We start from the raw sequence: 25682 nt of genomic DNA on the forward strand, positions 1-25682 counted from the left end.
GAGATGTGTTTTTAACAAAGGATTAGAAAATTTTCACATATTTTTGGCCGTGCTCTCCATTAGGTTTGCAAGTGTTTCAATAAAACTAAAAAAAAATACCATAGAGACCTCGATCTCTCTCTTATCTATCTATAATTTCTTTTGTTAGTGTGTTCGTTTTTGGTCAAAAACCAACATGCACTATTTTGGGTATAGTTTTTTACATGTTCATCAGATTTTGAAGAAACTTACATTTTTAGAAACTAGACTCCATTCTACAAAATTTTTTTAAAAAAGTTTTGATTTTTGATTAGTTATCAATGATTTAAGGGAGGAGCACATTCAAATTTATGTTTTTCAGGATGAGTCCACTTCAAAAATTACTATAAAATCATATACTCATTGAAAAATTAGCTGAAAAAAATGGCATAAACTACAAGGTGTTAGCTAATTTCTCACTAAAGCGATTTTTAAAATTCAAAAAAAAATTAACATTTTAGGGGGGCCACAACAGACGTTATGTTATGTTTTTTGCATAAAAATAGGACCACTTTTTGTGGCCCCCCTTTTTGGAGCCGTTAATCTCCACCATTTAAAAAAAAAAATAGTAGTTTAGAAAGTAGACTTGAAGCACTCTGACTCTTGTTCTTGTTGCATCTTCAAATTTGGAGTTTAAATACCTTCAATTTGTCGTTGAAGTTCAAACTTTGTTGATTTCAGAAAAAAGTGGCATGTTAAGACCCCCTTTTGGTACCACAACTTGGTGGACATACCCTTGGTCAAAATATCAATTTCTTTATTCGAGACATCAATATAGAACACGTAAGATTGGATATGTTCTTGATCCTCTGCAAGTTCCAGTTTGAGCTTCTCTTTAGCTTTGAAGATGTTGCCAAAAGTGGATTTATTCTAGCGTTGGATATTAGACTTAACATTGGAGGGCTTCTTGGCTATACAAAACATAGTCGTTCCCTGGATATCAATATTCCACCACTCCAAAATTTTATATTGGATTTTCGGGTCCATGAGCCACATTTTCTAAAATCTAAAGGGATACACCTTTCTACTAGACAATGGAGAGACTGAGAGGTAGATGGGGAAGTGATTTGATCCAACATGGGCTAAGGCATTGAGTTTGCAGGAGGCCAGATAGCTAATCTAAAGAAATAAGACCCCTATCAAGCTTGACCTGAATAAGTTCTTCCCCACTGCGTCTATTAGACCAAGTGAATTTAGCCTCAATAACATGAAGATCTAAAAGGCTCAAAGAGTTGATCATGTCAGCCAAGTCTTGTCTACTATCAATAGAAATTGGTAAACCACCAGATTTTTCCAGATTAGAAAGAGGGGTATTGAAATCACCCAGAAGGATCCATTTCTCATTAGGGAAGAGAGATCTAGCAAGGCAAATGGAAGACCATAGAGATTTCCTAGCTGATCTCCCATTAGGAGCATAGATGTTGGAAATGACCTAGGAGGACCCATCTTTAAGATTAAAGAATCTAATAGCAATTATTAATTGTTGATTTGATTTAGTTAATTGAATTGTTGATTTGATTTAGTTAGTTGAATTGTTTATTTAATTATTAAATTAATCAAATCAATTTAAATCAAAAAGTGATTCAAATCAATTAATCAAATCAATTCAATTCAATGAATTAATCAAATTAATTTAAATCAATTAATCAAATCAAATCAAATCAAATAAAAAAGTGATTAAAATCAATTAATCAAATCAAATCAAATCAATTCAATAAATTAATCAAATTAATTTAAATCAATTAGTCAAGTGAATTCACTAAATTAGTCAAATTAATTCAAATCAATTAATTAAATTAATTCAAACCAATGAATTATTAAATTAATTAGTTAGTTGAATTGTTAATTATTGATTTGATTTAGTTAGTTGAATTGTTGATTTAATAATTAAATTAATCAAATCAAATCAAATAAAAAAGTGATTCAAATCAATTAATCAAATCAAATCAATTCAATTCAATGAATTAATCAAATTAATTCAAGTCAATTAATTAAATAAAATCAATTCAATTAAATGAATTAATCAAATGAATTCACTAAATTAATCAAATGAATTCACTAAATTAATCAAATTACTTCAATTCAATAAATTAATCAAAGAAATTAATCGAATCAGTTCAAACCAATTCAATGAATTAATCAAACTAATTCAAATCAATTAATCAAACCAATTCAATGAATTAGTCAAACGAATTCAAATCAATTAATCAAACCAATTCAATGAATTAATCAAACTAATTCAAATCAATTAATCAAATTAATTCAACGAATTAATCAAATTAATTGAAATCAATTTAAACCAATTCAAATAATTAATCAAACTAATTGAAACCAATTAATCAAATCAATTAATCAGTGCAATGAATTAATGCAATGAGTTAATCAATCCAATTAATTAACCAATCCAATGAATGAATCAATTAATTAAGTGATTCAAATCAATCCAATGAATTAATTAAGTCAATTCAATTAATTGATTCAAATACCTCCAATAATTTAATCAAATCAAATCATATTATTTATTCAAATAAATTCAAATCGATTAATTAATTCAATTCAACTAAGTGATTCAAATCAATATAAGATAGCGTGCAACAAATTAACTCAAATTGTGTAAATTTTGATTTCAATGCAGATGCAACGAATAAACTCAAATGTACATTTGTATTTATGTTGCAAAAAATAACACAAATGTCCATGTCTATACATATGTATAGCAATCCGAAAAAGAGCTCAAATGTACATACGTATGATGATCCAAAAAAATAGTACATACATATATATGTATATATATACCTATATGTATACATATATATGCATATATATACATGTATGTATACATATATATGCATATATAGACATGTATCATGGTCAAAAAAATACATGAGTTCACTTGTTCTAATAATTTAAGTGAGCTCATATCAAACTCTTTCTCTTTCTTGCTCTATTGTTTTTCAATGGAAACACCGATTTTGCTGGAGGCAACCTGCCGTCAGATGGCATTCCTAGGGAAAATCTCTGATTAGCGCCTACAATCAGTTCTTTCCTCAAACCACCCTTTGATTCTGCACTGTGTTAAAATAATTTTTGGGAAGGAATTCCTTAATGCATACCACAGATACAGAGCCAATGCAGACACCCCGGCTTTCTTCCTAGTTATGCTACTTTATATAAGGATTAGAAAACAAAAGGCAAAACTTCTCACCCAAATATTGTTGGAGCACCGCTTTCTTGGAGAAATTGACGCAGTTTTGGACAATGTCCACGACAATCTCAAATTACCATTCCCCAAAAATTATTATATGAGTTTGGGTAATGGCCTGTTATTAACAAAAATATTGAGTTCCTCTACAAGCTTGCCAATATACTGCCAGGCTTCACGGTAGTCGTGAGAAGTACCTTTGTCCAAGAGGAGGGGCTTTCAGGTAGAGAAGACATTGGCATTATGGCCAATGGTGACATAGTTGAAGGAAACTCTTGGGGTCTTGGCTGTAGCAAAGAGTGGATTCCAGATGATGTCCACCACCCCTGAGAAAAAGCGAAAGCATTGGCTCATGCTGCTTGCGGGAATGATTGCCTGGTAATTTTGGATGTAGCCGATGCTTGTGCTCCTGATGACGAGGACCCAGGCTCAAGCAATCAAGAATCCTAAATGTATTGACCTCTTTGACCCGTGCTATGATCCTCTTTGGTTTTCCATATCCCATCTTCTTGCATTGTTTAGATAATTGTAGGCTTTTGGTCTGAATCAACATTTTGTTCTCCTCCGGTTGTCTCTTTTTTCTAGCTTGTTAGGATCTTTGCCAACTTGGCTAGCCTTTTTGTTAAATGTTGGAGCAATGGTAGGGGGTTTTCTCCCTGGTTCTTTCCCTCTATGACTCTTTCTAAACCAAGTACGTATTTCTCAAATTTTATTAATACAAGGGTACCACCCCTCTGCAGCTATTAATCTATTAAAAAATAAAATAAAAAATATGGATCCTCTCTATTTTTTACTATCTCTAATATCCTTTCATAATCTTCGATAGGAAGCCACCACTTTTGGGAGATACAAACTCTTTTTTGTAAAGTTTGAAAATGTAATCACATTGCTATAACTAAATGACTATAATGCAAAACATTTTGGTTGGGCATGTATTCAGTAAATGTAACACCATTGTTATCTATCTTCGTTTTTTGATAATAAGTACCTTCAACAACGATGGATCCAGTAGGATATTGTTCCCCATTAACATCTTCCACTGATTCTAACAATTTACATTTTGGTTTTGTGCATCATAGTAGGTAATAGTCAACACCTTCTACATTGTTAGGATCTGCAAGCACAACAAAATTATCACCCATATATGGCAAAATACAAACCATTAAATTATAAAGTGCATGGTAGAGTGTAAAAAGAATTCATATTGAATTAAAATTTAAACAAAGTACATGAAAAATCATAAGTATATTTAAATAAAGTGCAAGTGTACCTTACACAACTAAATCAGAAACACATTCATAATCAGCTAAATCTATAGGATCATGAATATCTAAAATGTCACTATCTTCAAAAGGAGGCACTATGACAAATTGTTTCATCTTCCATTATGAAGCAAATTCATCTCTACTGTTCTGACATTGTTGAATATTTGCATTGTTTTCAATGCAATCAACACAAAAACATGATATTTATCTAACCTAAATCACAAGAGGTTTGCTATGTCCTATAGTCATCACTTGATGCAAACTTCTAATGCCATTAATTGATTGGCAATTATGATCGATCAAAATCTATAACTTCCCCAAAATAGCATTTTTTGTATGTTGTGTCATGTGCACCAAAATGATTTTTGCACCATTCTACTATCTCACTTGAATTTCATATGTTGTTACCTCCAAGTTTATATTGGTGAAGTGCATGCCATCATGTTCTCCTTTTCCATGTCCACTCTAAAAAAAGTTCCACAAAAACTTTTGACCACATTTAGCATGTACCTGTTGTTAGACAGCTCAGATAATCAGAGGACAATTTAGAGGGGGGGTGAATTAGTTGTCAATAGATTATAGAACTTTAAGAATTAAAACCTTATTACTAGAATACATACCAGAACAATAGATATAATACTTAAGCACAAATATAGACCACAGAACATTTACCAACCATCCATAAAATATAACATCGAGAGTGTCATAGGACACACAACATCCTCATTGGATGTTTCGTTGACTAGAGTCGGAATTCCGAGGGAACCCAGGACTCTTCCAACGGTGGCCATGACCGCTCATCTGGCAAGAGAATGTCATCGGGCATACAACATCCTCATTGGATGTTTCCTGGGTGGACGTTGGAATTCTGACGACACTCGGAACTCTTCCGATGGTAGCCATGACCGCTGATCCGATAAGAGAATGTCGACGGGCATACAACATCCTCGCCAAATGTTTCTTGGGTGGATGTCGGAATTCTGACACCTGTCCGACAAGAGAATGCCATACGACATACAACATAATCATCAGATGTTTCCTTGACTGGCGTTGGAATTCTGATGGCACCCAGGACTCTTCCGACAGTGACCATGACCACTCATTCGGCAAGAGAATTCCATTGGCCATACAAAATCCTTGTCGGATGTTTCCTGGGTGCACATTAGATTTTCGACACCTATCCAATGAGAGAATGCCATCAAACATACAACATCATCATTGTATGTTTCTTTGAGTGTCGTCAAAATTCCCATGGCACCCAGGACTCTTCTGATGGCAGCCATGATGGCTCGTCTGGCGAGAGAATGTCATCGGTCATACAACATCCTCATCGAATGTTTCCTGAGTGGACATCAGAATTACGACAACACCCGGGACTCTTCCAACGGCGGCCATGACCCCTCATCTGACAAGAGAATGTTTCCTGGGTGGAAGTCAGAATTTTGACACCTATTCGACGAGAGAATGTCATAGGACATACAACATCCTCATCAGATGTTTCATTCACTGGCATCAAAATTTTTATATGATAACCTCTTGTTGAGTGTAGAAAAGATCAAGGAAGCAATTTAGCTGAAAATGCTCTTGGAATCCTTTGGGAAGGCCTCAGGCCAAATTATGAACAAAGAAAAATAAAAAATTAAATTCTTCTCCACCCCTGCCCCCTTAGAGGTTAAGATCCTAATAATTTAGAATAGTAAAAGAGGAATTCTTCCCTATATTAACTTGGGCATCCCAATTAATAGAGGATTGAGGAACTCAAAACTTTGGGATCCTCTGAAGTTAAAGCTAGATCAGAATATTAACTCTTGGAAAGGGAAATGGTGCTCATGGGCTAGTAGGATGGTAATGCTCCAAGTAGTTATTTCTACTCTACCCATCTACCTTTTATCGTTTTTATCCCTCACTACTGGTGCAAATTCCTTCATAATTGAAAATATGAGAAATTTCTTTTGGCAAAACACTGAAGAAAAACATAAAATTTCTCTAATTGCATGGGATAAAATCATCAAACCCAAGTCCATGGGGGGTCTAGGAATAAAAAATCTTCACTTACAGAACAAAGCCTTGGGAGCTAAACTAGTTTGTAAGTTCATTAAAGACCCCAAAGAAATATAGGTAAGGTTAATGGGAACAAAATACCTTATAGATGGGGATCCTCTAAATCTTCTAAGATATAATTCTCATCCACAGGGATCTAGGACCTAGAATTTCATTGTCACATGCAAAAATTTAATTGCAAACTCTTTGTCTTGGGATATCCACAATGGATCCTCTAGCATTTTTTGGGAAGACTCATGGAGAGGATATCCAAGCATTGACAACTCTCTCAATATTCCACTAGCTAAGCATTGGCTTCAACAACATTCAGGATCTCGAGTTAGTAATTATTTGGTTTTGGACAGGGCTAGTAGAATGCAAGGATGGAGTTGGAAGAAATTGGAGGGATTGCCTATTCCTACTGTTGAAATCAACCAGCTATCGGAGCTCATTAAAGTAATAAATATTAATCCTAGAAGAGGGAAAGATTCTCTTATATGGGCTTGTTCTAAAATAGGACAATATAATGCCTAAGATGGCTATAGGATTCTAGCAAACTTTGGGAATCAAGAGGAACAAGATATTCCACTAAAACTATTTTAGAGTAGCAAGATTATCCCAAAAGCAAGAATCTTTCCATGGTTGGCTTTCAAAAAGAGGATCCTCACAGCAGAAAGATTCACTAAAATGGGCTATGAAGGGCCCTCGAGATGCATTTTGTCCAAAGCTCAAGGAGAAATAGTAGACAATCTCCTTTTAAACTACCCATTTGCCTCAAAATATTGGCAATGGTTTTGTACAAAACTTGGGTCTATAACAACCCTCCCTAATGATATAATCACTCTTTTTCAATGTTGGCCACTTCCTTCCAAGGAAAGCACTTTAAGTCATATTTTGGAAATCTCTCCTTCTTGCCTTGTTTGGGAAATCTGGAAAGAAAGGAATCGAAGTCTTTTTTATGACAAAGCAAGAATATTTGAATCAGTTTTATCCTCAACTGAAACATCAATCGTTGAGGCAGTAAATTGAAAACTAGCCTTCTCAATAGATTCTAGCAAAAAAAATTCTACTTGGGGTGATAGTATAAGAAAAAAATGGCAAGGGATCAAGATTCCTCCTTCCTTTGGGAGAAAACCTAGTGCAAGAAAGGATGGTATATGGTCTCCCCGTAAACAGGGTTGGTTCAAGCTAAAATTTGATGGATCCTCCAAAGTAAATCCAGGTGCTTCAAGTATAGGATATGTGGTTAGAGATCATATAGGAATAGTAATTGGAAAGATGGCCATGCCACTGCCACCAGATACTAACAACATAACAGAATACAAAGCTTTGCTCCTAGGCTTACTTGATTGCCACAAACATGGGATATGAAACCTCATAGTAGAGGGAGATTTAGATATAGAAATCAATGCAATTAAATTGAGAAGAACCCCAAACTAGTGGGTACAGGTGATTTTGGACAGCATAACTGATATTTTGATCAAATTAGAGCAATATAAGGCTAAACATGTCTACAAAGAGGCTAACACAGAAGTAGACTCTCTCAAAAACTGCAGTAGAAGGACTTTCTTTACATTGGTGGGAGAAGGACATCATTAATCATGGTTAAAGCTACAAAGAGTATATCAATAATGCTCAGTAGTGGATTCTTGTTTTCATACGTCAGACATAAAAAAATTCTGCCAGCTTGGTCTAAACGGCTATCTTTTCAAATTCAAACTTTTCCGCCAGCTTATCAAAAGTGAAATTGTCACATCAACTATGATGTCATCTTATTTTGGCCTTTCTAAAACCAATTTTTCCCACTTTCATCCTGAAAAGATAGCCTGCAGTCTGCTGTTATTGCAAGTACGAGGCGTGCGCTATCCATTGAAAAGAGCACAATTTTTTAGCCTCAAGATTTGGCATGATGCTAGACAGATATCCCTTGCCACCTTTGCAGGCGAATTAATTGCAAGGCATTTTTTATTAAATGCATGTTGAAGATGATGTTTATTAGCTTTTATTTGGCTTCCTCTGCAAGACTATCAACTGGATTCTCTCTCCAACCATCTTCAAACAAGCTAAAGCTACTACAGGTTTCTAAGCGATGTCTAGGGAGGAGTCGTTCAGGTTTATAATGAGTGTCTTCCCAACACCAATCTCATACTTTAGAGCGGATACCCCCATCTCTCTCTTTGCCTCAATCCACCAAGTCTCTTTCAGACAAATCACAGACCTGAGATTGAAGAGGCTCCTCTTAGTTTCTGAGCTAACAGTCATCCTGGTTGTTAAGCTTATTCTTGGTAGTGGGCATATCAGCAAAGATGAATACCCCCGAGATAATATGAACATTTCATCTTGGTTTTTTGCCTCCTTGATGGACCTCAAGCTTGATAAACGGGAAGTCTGGAACCTCACCAGATGACTCTTGCTAGGTGACATCTTGCATGAATTTCAAGAAGTCCTAAACAAAGTGCAACATGATTCTGGCACTCCGTGTCCGAGTGAGAGAATCCTTTTCAATGTCCTGAGAGAGTTGATTAAATTCTATCCTTTTTAGCTAAACCTGATGGGAAAGGACTTACAAAAGCGTAAATCCTTTACTGGCATGACCCTCAGGATTTTTAAATTGAGGTTTTTGGAGGACAATCTGAAGGACACGGGCAGGGAAGAAGAATTCCTAGACTTTGCTTGAGTAGCTAATGTGGTGGGGTTTGGGCCCATAGAATTGCCTCCCAAAATAGAAGCAGAGGGTCCCCAAGTAGAGCAGAGTAGGTGAGGTGGTGGCCGAGGAACTAGTCGTGCTTCTAGTTGAGGAAGGGGTCGTCCTCCACGAATGGGTCTCGGAAGAGGTCGTGCCCCTATGCCTCTGCCCATGCCTCAAGGAGAGGATTAAATAGATAGATTTTCAGGTGGTTTGTTCTTTTTTGAGGCCGCTACAGAGCACATAGTTGGCTCTTTTTTATTTCTCTGTTAATTCTAAACTTACAAAGAAAATTTAACATAGCATTAGACATAAATTTTAAAAAACCTTTAATGGATTTTTTGAAAAGGATAAATGAATTGTAATCAACACTCAATTCCTACTCTAAGTTAGAGAATTTTAGGATTTTGGATGTGATTTTCTCTTTCTGTGCATACTCATGGACATAGCTTTATTTTCATAGTGTTTAGGCCCTACTGAGCCATTTTAGAAAAATGTCATTTCTTGATGTAAATTCTCTTTAAAATCAATATATTATTCTAGCTTTGCCTTTTATCAACCAAGAAAAAAAAAACCCAGATGCAGCAATTATCTACAACTGTAGATAAGATTCTTAGAGTTCTAGCAAGTCATTCCCTCCCCAGTTGTTCTGTAACCACAAGAATAGAAAGCCTGAGAGGATCTATGGTCTAACTCCTCTTCGCAAATACCATGTGCAGAACAAGGATGGCCTGTCCTTGGCACCACTGATCTTGATGAACCAGGACAAGGTGTTCATAGACACTTGGTATTATCTTAAGGATGTTGTTGTTGAAGGGAGCCAGCCATTCACCAAGGCACATGGGGTGAATGCATTTAAGTATCCTGCCAAAGACCAGAGATTCAACAGGGTTTTTAATAGGGCTATCGATGAGAACTCTACACTTATGATGGGAAGGATTCTGGAGACATATGAAGGTTTTAAGGATTTGGAGGAGCTGGTGGATGTACGAGGTGGAGTTGGATCTACTCTTAATCTTATAGTTTCCTAGTACCCCGTATAAGCGGAGTGAATTTTTATCAACCTCATGTTGTGGCAGCTTCTCAGTTTCCAGGTGAGTGTTATCCAATAGAATATTAGTTTACTACTGAATTCAGACCCCAAACCCATGGTTTCCAGAGATCTAGGGATACTTGTAGGCAGCTAATGATTGCTTAGATTAATAGTGAAAAGAGATATGACATCTTTTAAGCTAGGATTTTGGTTGGAGTGTTTTTCCGTAGTAAAATCCCTTTTGTGATGATTTTTTTGTTTCAGGGGTTCCACATGTTGGGGGAGATATGTTCGATAGCGTACCATCTAGCCGAGCTATTTTTATGAATGTATGAGACATCTTTTCATTCCCTAGATAGTTAATCTACTTGTTTAAATAGCTCATTAAGATTTTTGCCAACTATTTATTTATTTTTATTATGTTTATTGAACTTGTTCATTTATGGAAAAAAGTATACTTAGCTATCCCAGTGATTCTGCTTTATAATTCTCTTCAGATGCAATTTTGTAGGAAATCTTCTATGAATCATACATTTTTGGTTCATATTTTCTTTATATTAATTCTTTATATTAAGATTTGATTGTGGTAATTTTTTTATGTTTCAGATCAAATTTTATGATCTATAGTTTGATTTTTGGCACTTTTCCATTCTTTTGCTTTCTTCTTCTTCAGAATGGATTTTGAAATTTGACCCAGAACTTAAGAAAAGCTCAGAATCAAATAGAAGACTGGAAATTATGTCTATGATTATGCAATATTGTTGGAAAACCCAGATCAGCTGAAGGTAGATATTGGCCGTAGTTCTTGCTCTAGAGACCTCTTCCTATGCCAAGCAAACATTTCATGTAGATCTTTACATGTTGGCATTCAACCCAGTTGGAAAAGAGCGTACAAAGGAGGAGTTCAAAGACCTTGCAAAAGAAATAGGATTTGCAGGAGGTGTGAAGCCAATTTGTTGTGTTAATGGAGTCTGGGTTATTGAGTTCCAGAAATGATCTCATTATTTTGAAAATGCCCCATCAAAAGTGACTGTGCTATCCACTATTTATGTTGGCTATTAGGCATGAGTTGTGTGGTTTTTTTCTAATGGTAGTAGATGAAATGGCCCCACCGGATACCTAAATATTTATCTTCTTGCTTCCAAATGGTAATTAATACCGAAATAGTTGAGCCTAATTGGCATATTGTATATTGCAATTAATTATAAGATATTATCAACATGGAAGGGGTTGAGTTTAATTAGTGTGTATGATAACATGCAATATCATTATTTTCTTATAAATAAATTGTGCTAAAGTGTATTTGGTCTTTTTAAGAATAGGGATCTTATTATTTATATAATTTGGTTGAATCTATAAAATTTATATAAGAAAGAAAAATATTTTTTTTTGTAGAAATTTATTTTTAATTTAGAAGTAGCTTATGTAATTATAAAGATGGAAAATACATACCACATTTTTAAATTTTTTTTTTTCACATTTTTTCTCAATAAACATAACTTTAATTGTTTTTACTGAACATAGAGTGTGAATAATCTCCAATTTGTCTCCTCCCATTTGAACATCAACCTTGTCACATTTGAATTGCTTTCTTCCATTCATCATCAATGTTTCTACCATCAAATACTTACATCTCTCTCTCTCTCTCTCTCTCTCTCTCTCTCTCTCTCTCTCTCTCTCTCTCTCTCTCTCTCTCTCTCTCTCTCTCTCTCTCTCTCTCTCTCTCTCTCTTTCTCTCTCTCTTTTCTTATGGACACAATTGGAGATGTTACCATCTCCCAATTGAAACTTTTCCTTTCTCACCACAACACTTTCCCTTTTCTACCCTAAAACATTAATTCACCTCCAATGATCTAAGAAGCTTAAAAGACATCTCTCTCTCTCTCTCTCTCTCTCTCTCTCTCTCTCTCTCTCTCTCTCAATTGCACATCTTACCATCTCCCAATTCAAACTTTTCCTTTCTCACCACAACACTTTCCCTTTTCTACCACAAAACCTTAATTCACCTCCAATGATCTAAGAAGCTTAAAAGACATTTCTCTCTCTCTCTCTCTCTCTCTCTCTCTCTCTCTCTCTCTCTCTCTCTCTCATCTCTCTCTCTCTCTCTCTCTCTCTCTCTCTCTCTCTCTCTCTCTCTCTCTCTCTCTCTCTCTCTTGTGTGCACACACATGAATCTAAGACCACATGTGAGAATATGAGATATCCTCTAAGAGAGCACATCACAATTCACCATTGTTTTGAAACAATCTAAACCTGCACTTATAGGTATTTTTAGACACTTACAACATATTGCCATATATTATTGTTGAAAATACCCAAGGAATTGATTATTATAGATCCCCCAAATGTGCCTTAGGAACCAAATTTGTCCTTTTTAAACATGTTGGTATAGAGAAAAATAGGAAACTTTTGTTAGTTTTTTGAGACAACATAAATGATGATGCTAGACTTATATAGGATGTTGGTGCACTTATAAAAGATACCACAAAAGTTGTGGAGACATTATTATACAAGACTCCAATATACTATGAGGGTGCTAGTACCCTTGAATAGACATGACCCTACCCATATAAATAGGACCATGCAAAATCTACAACATAATTTCTTTTGCTAACATCCTTAACAAATAAATATTACAATGTAAAAATTGAAATGTGACCCCAATATTAATACCTTTGTCCATCCTATTGGATCCCAAAATTGTTGCTCCATTTCTTATAACTAAAATCAACTCGTAAGGCTAGGGTTGTATTCTTGCAACTAAAATCATCTTAGCAACAAATAATGGAGGGTTAGAGGCCAACTCTATGAGAGTATGTTATATCTCCTACAATTTGAGTTCAACTTAGATTCATGAGGGTATTCCTAAAGTAATACCTTAATAGATATTAAATTAGAGGATTTAGTAGTTTGTTATGTTTTAGATCAAAGTTTATGATCTATAGTTTGATTTCTAACACTTTTGTATTCTTTTGCTTTCTGCTTCTTCATAGAGGATTCTGAAATTTGACCCAAAACTTAAGAAAAGCTCAGAATGAAATAGAAGACTGGAAATTATGTCTGTGATTATGCAATATTGTTGGAAAACCTAGATCAGTTGAAGGCAGAGACATACCGTAGTTCTTGCAGTGGATTCCATTTTGCCAGTGGCTGCAGAGACCTCTTCCTATGCCAAGAAAACATTTCATGTAGATCTTTGCATGTTGGCATTCAACCCAGTTGCGAAAGAGCATACAGAGGAGGAGTTCAAAGACCTTGCAAAAGAAACACGATTTGCAGGAGGTGTGAAGCCAATTTGTTGTGTTAATGGAGTCTGGGTTATTGAGTTCCAGAAATGCCCCCATCAAAACTGACCGTGTTATCCACTATGTATGTTGGCCATTAGGCATGAGTTGTGTGGTTGTTTGGTAATGGTACTAGTTGAAATGGCCCCAGCTAATACCCAAATATTTATCTTCTTGCTTCCAAATGGTAATTAATACCGAAGTAGTTGAGCCTAATTGGCATATTGTATATTGCAATTAATTATAAGATATTATCAACATGGAAGGGGTTGAGTTTAATTAGTGTGTATGATAATAGGCAATATCATTATTTTCTTATAAATAGATTCCGCTAAAGTGTATTTGGTCTTTTTAAGAATAGGGATCTTATTATTTATATAATTTGGTTGAATCTATAAAATTAATATAAGAAAGAAAAATATTTTTTTTGTAGAAATTTCTTTTTAATTTAGAAGTAGCTTATGTAATTATAAAGATGGAAAATACATACTTAACACTTAAAAAAAAAAAATTGACATTTTTTCTCAATAAGCATAGCTTTAATTGTTTTTAATGAACATAGAGTGTGAATCATCTCCAATTTGTCTCCTCCCATTTGAACATGAACCTTGTCACATTTGAATTGCGTTCTTCCATTCACTATCAATATTTCTACCATTCTCTCTCTCTCTCTCTCTCTCTCTCTCTCTCTCTCTCTCTCTCTCTCTCTCTCTCTCTCTCTCTCTCTCTCTTATCTTATAGACACAATTGGACATCTTACCATCTCCCAATTCAAACTTTTTCTTTCTCACCACAACACTTTCCCTTTTCTACCCCAAAATCATAATTGAACTCCAATGATCTAAGAAGCTTAAAAGACATCTCTCTCTCTCTCTCTTTGAATTGCACATCTTACCATCCCCCAATTCAAACTTTTCCTTTCTCACCACAACACTTTCCATTTTCTACCACAAAACCTTAAGTCACCTCCAATGATCTAAGAAGCTTAAAAGATATTGATCTCTCTCTCTCTCTCTCTCCTCTCTCTCTCTCTCCTCTCTCTCTCTCTCTCTCTCTCTCTCTTGTGCACACACATAAATCTAACACCACATGTGAGAATATGAGATACCCTCCAAGAGAACACATCATAATTCACCATTGTTTTGAAACAACCTAAACCTGCACCTATATGTATTTTTAGACATTTACAACATATTGCCATATATTATTGTTGAATCAAACCAATGAATTGTTTATTATAGATCCCCCAAATGTGCCTTAGGAACCAAATTTTTTGTTTTTAAACATGTTGGTATATGAGTAAGTACAAAAACTTTTGTTCATTTTTTGAGTCAGCATAAATGATGATGCTAGACTTATATAGGATATTGATGCACTTATAAAAGATACCAAAAAACTTGTAGAGACATTATTTGTACTGTACAAGACTCCAATGTAATATGAGGTTGCTAGTACCCTTGAGTAGACATTACCCTACCCATATAGATAGGACCATGCAAAATTTACAACATAATTTCTATTGCTAAGATCCTTGACAAAGAAATATTACAATGTAAAAATTAAAATGTGACCCCAATATTAATACCTTTTTCCATCCTATTGGATCCCAAAATTGTTGCTCCACTTCTTAGAACTAAAATCAACTCATAAGGCTAGGGTTGTATTCTTGCAAGTGAAATCATCTCAGCAACAGATCATGGAGGGTTAGAGGCCAACTCTACGAGAGTAGGTTATATCTCCTACATTTTGAATTCAACTTAGATTCATGAGGGTTTTCCTAGACTAATACCTTAATAGATAATAAATTTGAAACAAAATGGACCATTACACTATAAAAAAGAATCAAACCCAACTTGTTTACTTAGCCCTGAAGAATGTCATTGAACAAAAAATAGTTTGCTACCTCAATAACCCCTATATAGATCATAGGACTATCTAGGTGTAACCCACATAAAATGAATCCATATTCTAGACTTACAGAAGATGGTTTTGCTAGCTATAATATCACTAGGTTACAAATTCATAGAAATTCCTAACCCTAAACTACTCGTTGGTTACTTCATCTGATTGCCTGAGGATTTCCTATGAAATGCAAATTTTCAATCTTCAAACCCTTGGAGATTAGTGGCCAACAAATGATATTTTAATTATAGGATTGAGTAATCTCCTACTCTTTAGGCTCTACTAAACCTAAGTGAGTATACCTTGCAATAATCAAAGTTTCCATATAGATAACTTGCAAATATTGCATATATAGTAGATATATTCCAATGAAAATATACCAAGAAAATGATTAATTGTCTTAGAATGTGGCTGCATTCTTGGTTTATCATCATCAAATTAACAATTGGGAATAAAACCTAAACTAAAGCTAATCCTACAAAATAAATTTAAAAGAGATCTTCATAGTTGAGACATTTCTGAAATAAATTTGGAACAAAGATAGATTGATGCTTGATTCCTAGGGCCATGGAGTCAAATAGCATGTATATTTTTATATCCAGAATTGATTTAAATCTAATCATCCAATCCAAACACTTATGCATTATACAAATGTTAATTAGATATTCACCCACAATTCTACTCAATGATCACAACACATATACTCATATTCACTACAACGTCCTTAGAGACGAATTCTCTTCTTGAAAGAAACTTATGAAATACATTACACATTCACACAAAGAGAACAAAGACAAACCAATACATCCATAATTTTTCAAAATGGTTGATACAATATCATAGATATAAACTTTTTTTGCAAATTGCATTCCATTACTTTAAAAAAGTTACACTACATACAAGCTACCCATCCAAATGTCTATTCTAGAACCTTTGCCAATGATCTTGATTTCTCATTTGTAATACTAGGGAGCAACAAGCTTCAGATCAATTGGCACACTTGGCAAAATTTTATTTGATTCCGTTTGTAACTAAATATATGCTAAAATAATCTTTACATTTCTTATAAATCATAAATATTTACTCCACGTGCTAGAGGGAATTTGAAAACAAAACTGCAAAACCTGATGATGCTGATTTGACCTAACCAACTTGATGACACGAGACATTCCAACTAAAATATTAGAAAACAAAGAAAATAAAACATAACACGTAATATATTGAGAAGATTGACATATTTGAATGCATGTAGAGGATACCCCATTTTCCTCACTCTTCAATAAACACCCATGGCCATTGGGTCTGGCAAGGGTCTTTCTTAATTGGAGTATAGTCTCTAAGTGCTCTCTCCTTCATTTTGTACAGGTTAGAAATAAATTCAGTTGTGACAAATGTTCAATATACTTTTGGTTAGCATATACACCATTGAGGCCATTGACATGCTTCATTCAAAATTCTAGTAAAGACATTTTATTCAATTTAACACTTGTATTCTCAACAACTTCTCAATAATTAGGATAATACTTGTGGCCTGTGGTAACATCTAGATAATCTCCATTTTTCACTCTTCTAGAATTTTCAAACTACTATAAATATCCTTAAGGAGTGAGGGGAAATGAGTGTCTCTCATTTGATCATATCTATTTAATTCTTTGATTGAAACTTCTTATTAAACTTTCTGTGTACTTTTATCCATTTATCAACTTGTTTCACTACATATTTTGACTTCTCTTGAACGGGATCTTGTGTGACTTCCTCTCTTTTTCATTCTAGTCTTCCTTGTAACCTCCCATGCTCTTTAATGGCCTTCTATGTTTCAACAAATAAAGTCTAAAATCTGTCAACATGTAGCAACAGTTTTTTAAATATATCATTCATTAACTCTCTGACAACATTGGCTTTTAAAGCCTTCCACTATTGAACTATCCATTCCTTTCTTTTCACTAACTTTATTACTTCTAGTTTCTAATAAGACCTCTTTGAAGTAACCTTCATTAGTCTTTTCTCAGGATCCGGTGCATCAATTATTGGCAACAGAGGAGTCCCTCAATAAGATGGCAGTATATCTCCAAACTTCATATTTTCTTCTCTTAAGTGCTCATTTTCTCTCTTATACCATGTGTTTTCTTTCACCAATTTTTCAATATGAGCCTTCGTAAATTTTGTTGCATCAAGTGGCAGGTCTGCAGACTTAAGAAGGTTCATGTCTTCTAATCTATGAACAAGATATCCATATATTTGACTTGGATCCTCAATATTGAGAGGCCTCTTACATGGTGGATATAAGGCTCAAGTATACAAAGACTTATTATTAGGGTGAAATCTTGATCCAATGTAGATCAATGTAGATCTTATCTGCAACTCCAACACTCAATTTAAGTTTCATGTTCTAATTGCTCCTTAAGTTGTCAAAACCTATGGTTGAGCTAATATCCCATCTAGGTAGGATTAGGACCCCTTCTTCTTACAATAATCTTCTTCCCTTTTCAGGGATCGTCTCTTTCATTTCCTTATCTACTTCATCTTTTAATTCCTTAAACACTTGTGCATACATTTCTGGGTTAATGTTCTTCACTAGTTCTCTTATTTGTTTTCCTATATACTCAAGAATCATACAGGCTTGGAATTCAGGAGAATGTACAAAAGATTCATCAAAAATAAATTTTTGGCTGGCAAGATATCTCACATCATGAGATAGTTGGTTAGAAGTTTCAAATAACAACCTAGTTTCTAGCTTCATCTCATGGCTTGCTAAACTTCACAAAATGGATTTGTTGAAAATTACTTATAAACTTTTAAACAAATGCATTTGACATATATAAAGTGAGTCTCTACAATTGTTGAAAGATTTCAAGCTTCTACAATCCATAATGTTAGGTTTAGATCTTCTTGATAAATTGGATACAAAAGTTTCCCACCATAAAATTATGTAAACAAGTATTAAACAATCTACAATCGGTACTACATATTTTGTGGCCAAATAGTAGGATCAAATTAGATTTAAGCATTGTCCATTAGCATGTTAGGGTGTTGGGTAATGACTTAAATCATACACATTACGCTTACACTTTTAGGCTTAAAAGTGTTAAACATTAAGAGTTGATTGACATTTTTTACGCTTAATACATTTCTAGATTTAAAAGTGCTAAACAATCAAAGTTGACTAACATTTTCTAGACTTCATATGTTGCTTAGTGTGTATGGTTTAAGACAAACCGGATGCTGGGGCACTCTACCCTAAACTAAAATCTTTCGTTCCTTAATTTGACATGGTACAATACCTTATTTGAGGCCTTTGTCAAGTTTTTTGACTAATATTGATATTAACTTGTTTTGTTATATGTAACCAGTTACACATGAAAATGGAGACATTGAAACTTTAGCATACAAGAATGATGTAAACAATTGTAGTTGTCCAAGAGTGAATTTAGTTATAAATGAAAATGGCTTTTACTCCACTTTTGCACCAGTTTTACATGAGAGAAGTAATTGGCTACCCGAGTTGAACTTGGGTCCAAACCTGGATGATGGATTATACATAGGTGAAATTTACTTCAAGAAATATGAAGATGATGATATTTTCCATAGCAATACATGTGAGGAGCCTATTCATAAAAGTAGTTTGAATACTACTTCTCATAATCTAGAGCAACCAAATGTAGAGTTAGAAACCAAACAAAATGTAGAGACAAAAACCAAGCAAGTTGAAGGTTAATTTAGAGATTTACAAGAACCTAGGAGTTGTTGTGAATCAGATTATACTGCCAACACTTTGCTAGAAGATGGTGCAATGGTTGAAAGTCCCATTAGAATTAGATAATCGATTTATGTTGATAGACTTGAAAATTTTGATGCCATGCTTGCATTGGACAAAAATTTTACCTTTGAATTAGATTCAAGTTGGGAAAATATTTTAGTTGAAGATGGTACAATGATTGAAAGTCCCACTAAGATTGGATCTCCAATTGATGTCCATGAATTAGAAAATGTTGATGTTGGACATATTTTGGTGGGCAAAAATCCATGTTTGGAATCAGATTCAACTTGGGAACATATTGACTTCAATGAGGAAGATCATATTTAATTCTCTGAATAAAAATTATTTTTAAATTTCTTACATTCATAATCGATCAAAGTGTCTCTATCTCTTTTCACACCTTTCATCATAAGAAACTCATTCTTTTGTGTCCTTATTAAAAGAAATAAGTACATCAAATTTTCTTCCTCTAATTAGATGAAGAAGTCATGTTGTGTTCACATTTGGTCAACATATTCTATTTAATTATTTGTAAATATATATCAAATATATCTAGATTTTTTGAAAAATAGAGAGTGTATTAGAGGAGAGAATCCTCTCCAAGGTTACATTTTTTAAATCATAAAAAAATTAAATAAAAATTGATATCTTATGAAAATTTTAACGTTTTGACTGGCATCATATTTTCGATGGCACCCAGGACTCTTCCGACGATGGCCATGACCGCTCATCTGGTGAGAGAATGCCATCGAGCATACAACATCCTTGTTAGATGTTTCGTTGACTGGAATCAGAATTTCGACGGCACCCAGGACTCTTCCAATGGTGGCCATGACCACTCATCCGGTGAGAGAATGTTGTCGGGCATACAACATCCTCATCAAATATTTCTTGGGTGGATGTCACAATTCTAAAGATACCTGGGACTCTTCCGACAACGGCCATTACCGCTCATTCGACAAGAGAATTTCATCCGGCATACATCATCTTCATTGGATGTTTTCTGGGTTGACGTCAGAATTTTGACACCCGTCCGACAAGAGAATGCCATAGGACATACAACATCCTTATTGGATGTTTCATTGACTAGCGTCAAAATTTGTAGATGATAACCTCTTGTTGGGTGTAGCAAAGATCAAGGAAGAAATTAAGCTGAAAATGCTCCTAGAATCCTTTGGGAAGGCCTCAAGCCAAATTATCCACAAACAAAAATAATAATAAAAATTCATCTCCACCCCTGTCCCCTTAGAGGTTAGGATCCGAATAATTTTGAACTGTAAAACTTGCATTCTTCCCTGTATTCACCTGAGCATCCCAATTGACAAAGGATTGAGGAAGTCAAAACTTTGGGATCCTGTGAAGTTAAAGATGGATCAAAATATTAAATCCTGGAAAGGGAAATGGCTCTCATGGATTCGTAGGTTGGTAATGCTCCAAGCAGTTATTTCTGCTCTACCCATCTACTATTTATCGTTTTTATCTCTCACTGCTGATGCAAATTCCTTCATCATTAAAAAGATGAGAAACTTATTATGGCAAAACACTAAAGAAAAACATAAAATTTCTCTAATTGCATGGGATAAAATCATCAAATCCAAGTCCATGGGGGGTCTAGAAATAAAAAATATTCACTTGCAAAACAAACCCTTGCGAGCTAAACTAGTTTGGAAGTTCATTAAATACCCTAAAGCAATATGGGTAAGGATAATGGCAACAAAATACCTTATAGATGGGGATCCTCAAAATCTTCTAAGATCGAATTCTTATCCAAAGGGATCTAGGACTTGGAATTTCATTGTCACATGCAAAAATTTAACTGCAAACTCTTTGTCTTGGGATATCCACGATGGATCCTCTAGCCTTTTCTCAGAAGACTCATGGAGAGGATATCCAAGCAGTGACAACTCTCTCAATTTCCCAACAGCTAACCATTGGCTTCAATAGCATTGGGGATCTCGAGTTAGTGATTATTTGGTTTTGGACAGGGCTAGTAGAATGCAAGGATGGAGCTGGAAGCAATTCGAGGGATTGCCTATTCCTACTGTTGAAATCAACCAGCTATCAGACCTCATTAGAGAGAGAAATATTAATCCTAGAAGAGGGAAAGATTCTCTTATATGGTCTTGTTCTAAAATAGGACAATATAATGCTAAAGATGGCTATAGGGTTCTTGAAAACTTTGGGAATCAAGAGGAACAAGATATTCCACTAAAACTCAAGTAGAAATAGTGGATTCCACTAAAACTCAAGTAGAAAGATTCACTAAACTGGGCTATGAAGGCTCCTCAAGATGCATTTTGTGCAAAGCTCAAGCAGAAATAGTGGATTTTGCACGAGTGGAGTGATGATCATTATATAAAGCTTCTGAAGAATTGTCACAAGGCCTTGCCAGAGAATGGAAAAGTTATTGCAATGGATTCCATTTTGCCAGTGGCTACAGTGACCTCTTCCTATGCCAAGAAAACATTTTATGTAGATCTTTGTATGTTGGCATTGAACCTAGCTGGAAAAGAGCATACAAAGGAGTTCAAAGACCTTGCAAAAGGAACGATATTTGCAAGAAGTGTGAAGCCAATTTGTTGTGTTAATGGAGTATGGGTTATTGAGTTCCAGAAATGATCTCATTATTTCTAACACCCCCATCAAAAGTGATTGTGTTATCCACTATGTATGTGGGCCATTAGGCATGAGTTGTGTCATTGTTTGCTAATGGTAGCAAGTGAAATGGCCGCACCTGATACCTAAAGATTTATCTTTGTGCTTCCAAATGGTAATTAATACCGAAGTAGTTGATCCTAATTAGCATATTGTATATTGCAATTAATTATAAGATATTATCAACATGGAAGGGGTTGAGTTTAATTAGTGTGTATGATAACATACAATATCATTATTTTCTTATAAATAGATTGTGCTAAAGTGTATTTCGTCTTTTTAAGAATAGGGATCTTATTATTTATATAATTTGGTTGAATCTATAAAATTTATATAAGAAAAAAAAAAAAATTTGGGTAGAAATTTCTTTTTAATTTAGAAGTAGCTTATGTAATTATAAAGATGGAAAATACATGCTTAACACTTTTAAATTATAAATTTTTGATATTTTTTCTCAATAAGCATAACTTTAATTGTTTTTAATGAACATAGAGTGTGAATCATCTCCAATTTGTCTCCTCCCATTTGAACATGAACCTTGTCACATTTGAATTGCTTTCTTCCATTCACCGTCAATGTTTCTACCATCAAATACTCTCTCTCTCTCTCTCTCTCTCTCTTTTCTTATGGACACAATTGGACATTTTACCATCTCCAAATTGAAACTTTTCCTTTCTCACCACAACACTTTCCCTTTTCTACCCCAAAACCTTAATTCACCTCTAATGATCTAAGAAGCTTAAAAGACATCTCTCTCTCTCTCTCTCTCTCTCTCTCTCTCTCTCTCTCTCTCTCTCTTCTTATGGACACAATTGCACATCTTACCATTTCCCAATTCAAACTTTTCCTTTCTCACCACAACACTTTCCCTTTTCTACCCCAAAACCTTAATTCACCTCTAATGATCTAAGAAGCTTAAAAGACATCTCTCTCTCTCTCTCTCTCTCTCTCTCTCTCTCTCTCTCTCTCTCTCTCTCTCTCTCTCTCTCTCTCTCTCTCTCTCTCTCTCGTGCACACACACATGAATCTAAGACCACATGTGAGCATATGATATATCCTACAAGAGAACACATCACAATTCATCATTGTTTTGAAACAACCTACACCTGCACCTATAGGTATTTTTGGACACTTACAACATATTGCCATATATTATTGTTGAATCAACCCAAGGAATTGATTATTATAGATCAGCCAAATGTGCCTTACGCACCAAATTTGTCCTTTTTAAACATGTTGGTATAGGAGTAAATAAGAAAACTTTTGTTAGTTTTTCGAGACAACATAAATGATGATGCTAGACTTATATAGGATGTTGGTGCACTTAAAAAAGATACCATAAAACTTGTAAAGACATTATTTGTATTGTACAAAACTCCAATGTACTATGAGGGTGCTAGTATCCTTGAGTAGACATGACCCTACCCAAATAGATAGGACCATGCAAAATCTACAACATAATTTCTCTTGCTAACATTCTTGACAAAAAAATATTACAATGTAAAAATTTAAATGTGACCCCAATATTAATACTTTGTCCATCCTATTGGATCCCAAAATTGTTGCTCCACTTCTTAGAACTAAAATCAATTCCTAATACTTTATCCATCCTATTGGATCCCAAAATTGTTGCTCCACTTCTTAAAACTAAAATCAATTCGTAAGGCTAGGGTTGTATTCATGCAAGTGAAATCATCTCATCAACAGATCATGGAGGGTTAGAGGCGTATCGAGCCTCCAGTCACTGACGAAATTGAGGATAATAATGCTTGTGATGAGATGAAAGAGTTGCCCCAAACAAAGTCTGGTTCGGCCCTTATTTTCAATCGTCCTCAGGTTGATGCTAAAGACAGAGATAGAGGGAAGCAATTTGCGGCAGAGTCTCTACATATAGAGAATGTCATGCCAAAATTCTCTCGGATTGTGAGATGGGCGGCAAGAAGAATGCCATTCCCTCAAACATGAGCAGAGGAGCGAGGAAGAAACACCTTGGTGGAGGCAGATATGGTATGTGAGCCATATCTAGATATTAAGTGGCCCGGCGATGCACTACTTAGAGAAGCATTACGGGTTTTTGAGTTGCTAGTTCGGCGACCATGGTATACAGAGAGGCATCCCTTTGATAAGGTTTGACGCCAGTTTGGGCAGAAGCAGCCAAAATGGAGGTGGCGTGATGATAGAAAATGGTCAACCCGTGTGCAGAGTTTGTCAAGAGCTCCAAAATGGAGGCGACATAAGGATGGTAGGCGTGATGTAGACTTTGGAGACAAGGAGGCACAGAACCAGGTTGTTTCACTCATGGAAACTGAAGAGGCAAAACCAGATTCGGAGTTTGGAGAAGTAAAGAGAGTTGAGACGGTGAGTGAATTTGCGGTCTTGAATGACACATTAGGAGACAATGAAATCTGTCATTATTTTGGTGAGTCGGGGCATAAGCAATATTTATGTCCGACAAGGAAAATTCACCACGCTGATAATCACCATAGTGGTAATGGTGTTCACCTGCCTGCCGAGAGCGGCGATGAAAATGATACTAGCTGTGTTGAATGCCTCGTTCCTATAGATAATGAATTTTGTCTGGTACCCGATGATGTTCCCATTAAACTCACTCCCGGTAACATGGAGCTTACCCTTATCGTGCCGAACCTTGAGAAGCTCATATCCCTTCTCAGACGGAGGCCTTACAAAGAAGAAGGTGAATCGGAAATGAGGAACTCAGGGGACTTATACAGGTGGAAAGATCTCCTAGAAAATATTCAAGCGAGCGATGAGGAATTAAAGGAGGATTTGGGGTGCATGTCGGCTGTGGAGCAGAGGATGCTCGAACCCAGCAATTCCAAATCCTCCATGTCGGTGGTGACCCATCTGAAGAACGTGGCGATATTGATATCGAAGAGTGGCAACGACAGTGTAGAGTTCTCTCGCATGGAATACATCGTGACAGACTCTTATGGAAATGGCTACGATGGCTTGCAGAGCGCTCGTGAAACCATAAGCGCTCTCTCTGATTTTCTGATTATTGATGAAAATTTTGAAAATTCTCCGATAGGAAATGGAGGCAAAGGCCAGATTCAGCGTGGTGACAATGTGGAAGTCTGTGCTAACGACGTGGAAACGGAGGGAATGATGGAGCCTGCAAAGCCGTTACAATACGATTGCAATAGGCATGAGAAATCTGACAGCGAATCATACTTCTGGGCCCTGGCATACCTAAAGGCTGGGGAAAATGTAACCGATTTTGGCAGCTTGGTACCAGAAACTATCGGTGGTCTCACATACGATCTCACATACGGCGACTTGCTCATGATATTCTCCCAGCATGGGCTACTCGCGGTATTTGCCCAGAAGGGCGTTATGGATTGTAGCAATAACCGCCGTAAGAATGCACTCGATGGCATCCTGTGGAGCACGGATACCCTGTTTCATGTGGTACCGCAGTATCACTTTGCAGATATGCGTTTGAAAGACTGCCTGATTCTGGCTAGTGACGGCGTTTGGTACATTGTGTCTACCGATGTGGCATGTGAAGTCTCCTACAGATGCCTGGTGTTTCATAGCAGAGGACGAAGGAATGGCAATAAGGTGAAATCTGGCGAATCCAGTCCATTTGGAACGAAGGTGGATAAGCATTTCAACAACTCGGTTAAAGTAAAGCTGGTATCAGAGAATGATGTCTCTGCAGTCCCTGCATATTCCAAAGATTCTCAGGGACAGGGAACAAAAGATGTCGGTATGATAAATGGTCTGGGGCAACCGGTTATTGATGGGTATTTACTTCTAGAGTCTATCACTGGACCAGGTGGTTTGAATGTACAGAAAGCCCGCGATGTTTTTGACAAA

The 25682-nt window shown here is 35.5% G+C and overlaps 1 pseudogene; it reads left to right on the plus strand.

Annotated features, from left to right (window-relative positions):
- The window catches only part of LOC131860337 (caffeic acid 3-O-methyltransferase-like), a 63563-nt pseudogene extending 41757 nt beyond the window's left edge, over positions 1-21806 (plus strand).
- Positions 21807-25682: the final 3876 nt, after the last annotated feature.

This window comes from Cryptomeria japonica, chromosome 11, assembly GCF_030272615.1.
Source record: "Cryptomeria japonica chromosome 11, Sugi_1.0, whole genome shotgun sequence".
NCBI classification, from domain to species: Eukaryota; Viridiplantae; Streptophyta; class Pinopsida; order Cupressales; family Cupressaceae; genus Cryptomeria; species Cryptomeria japonica.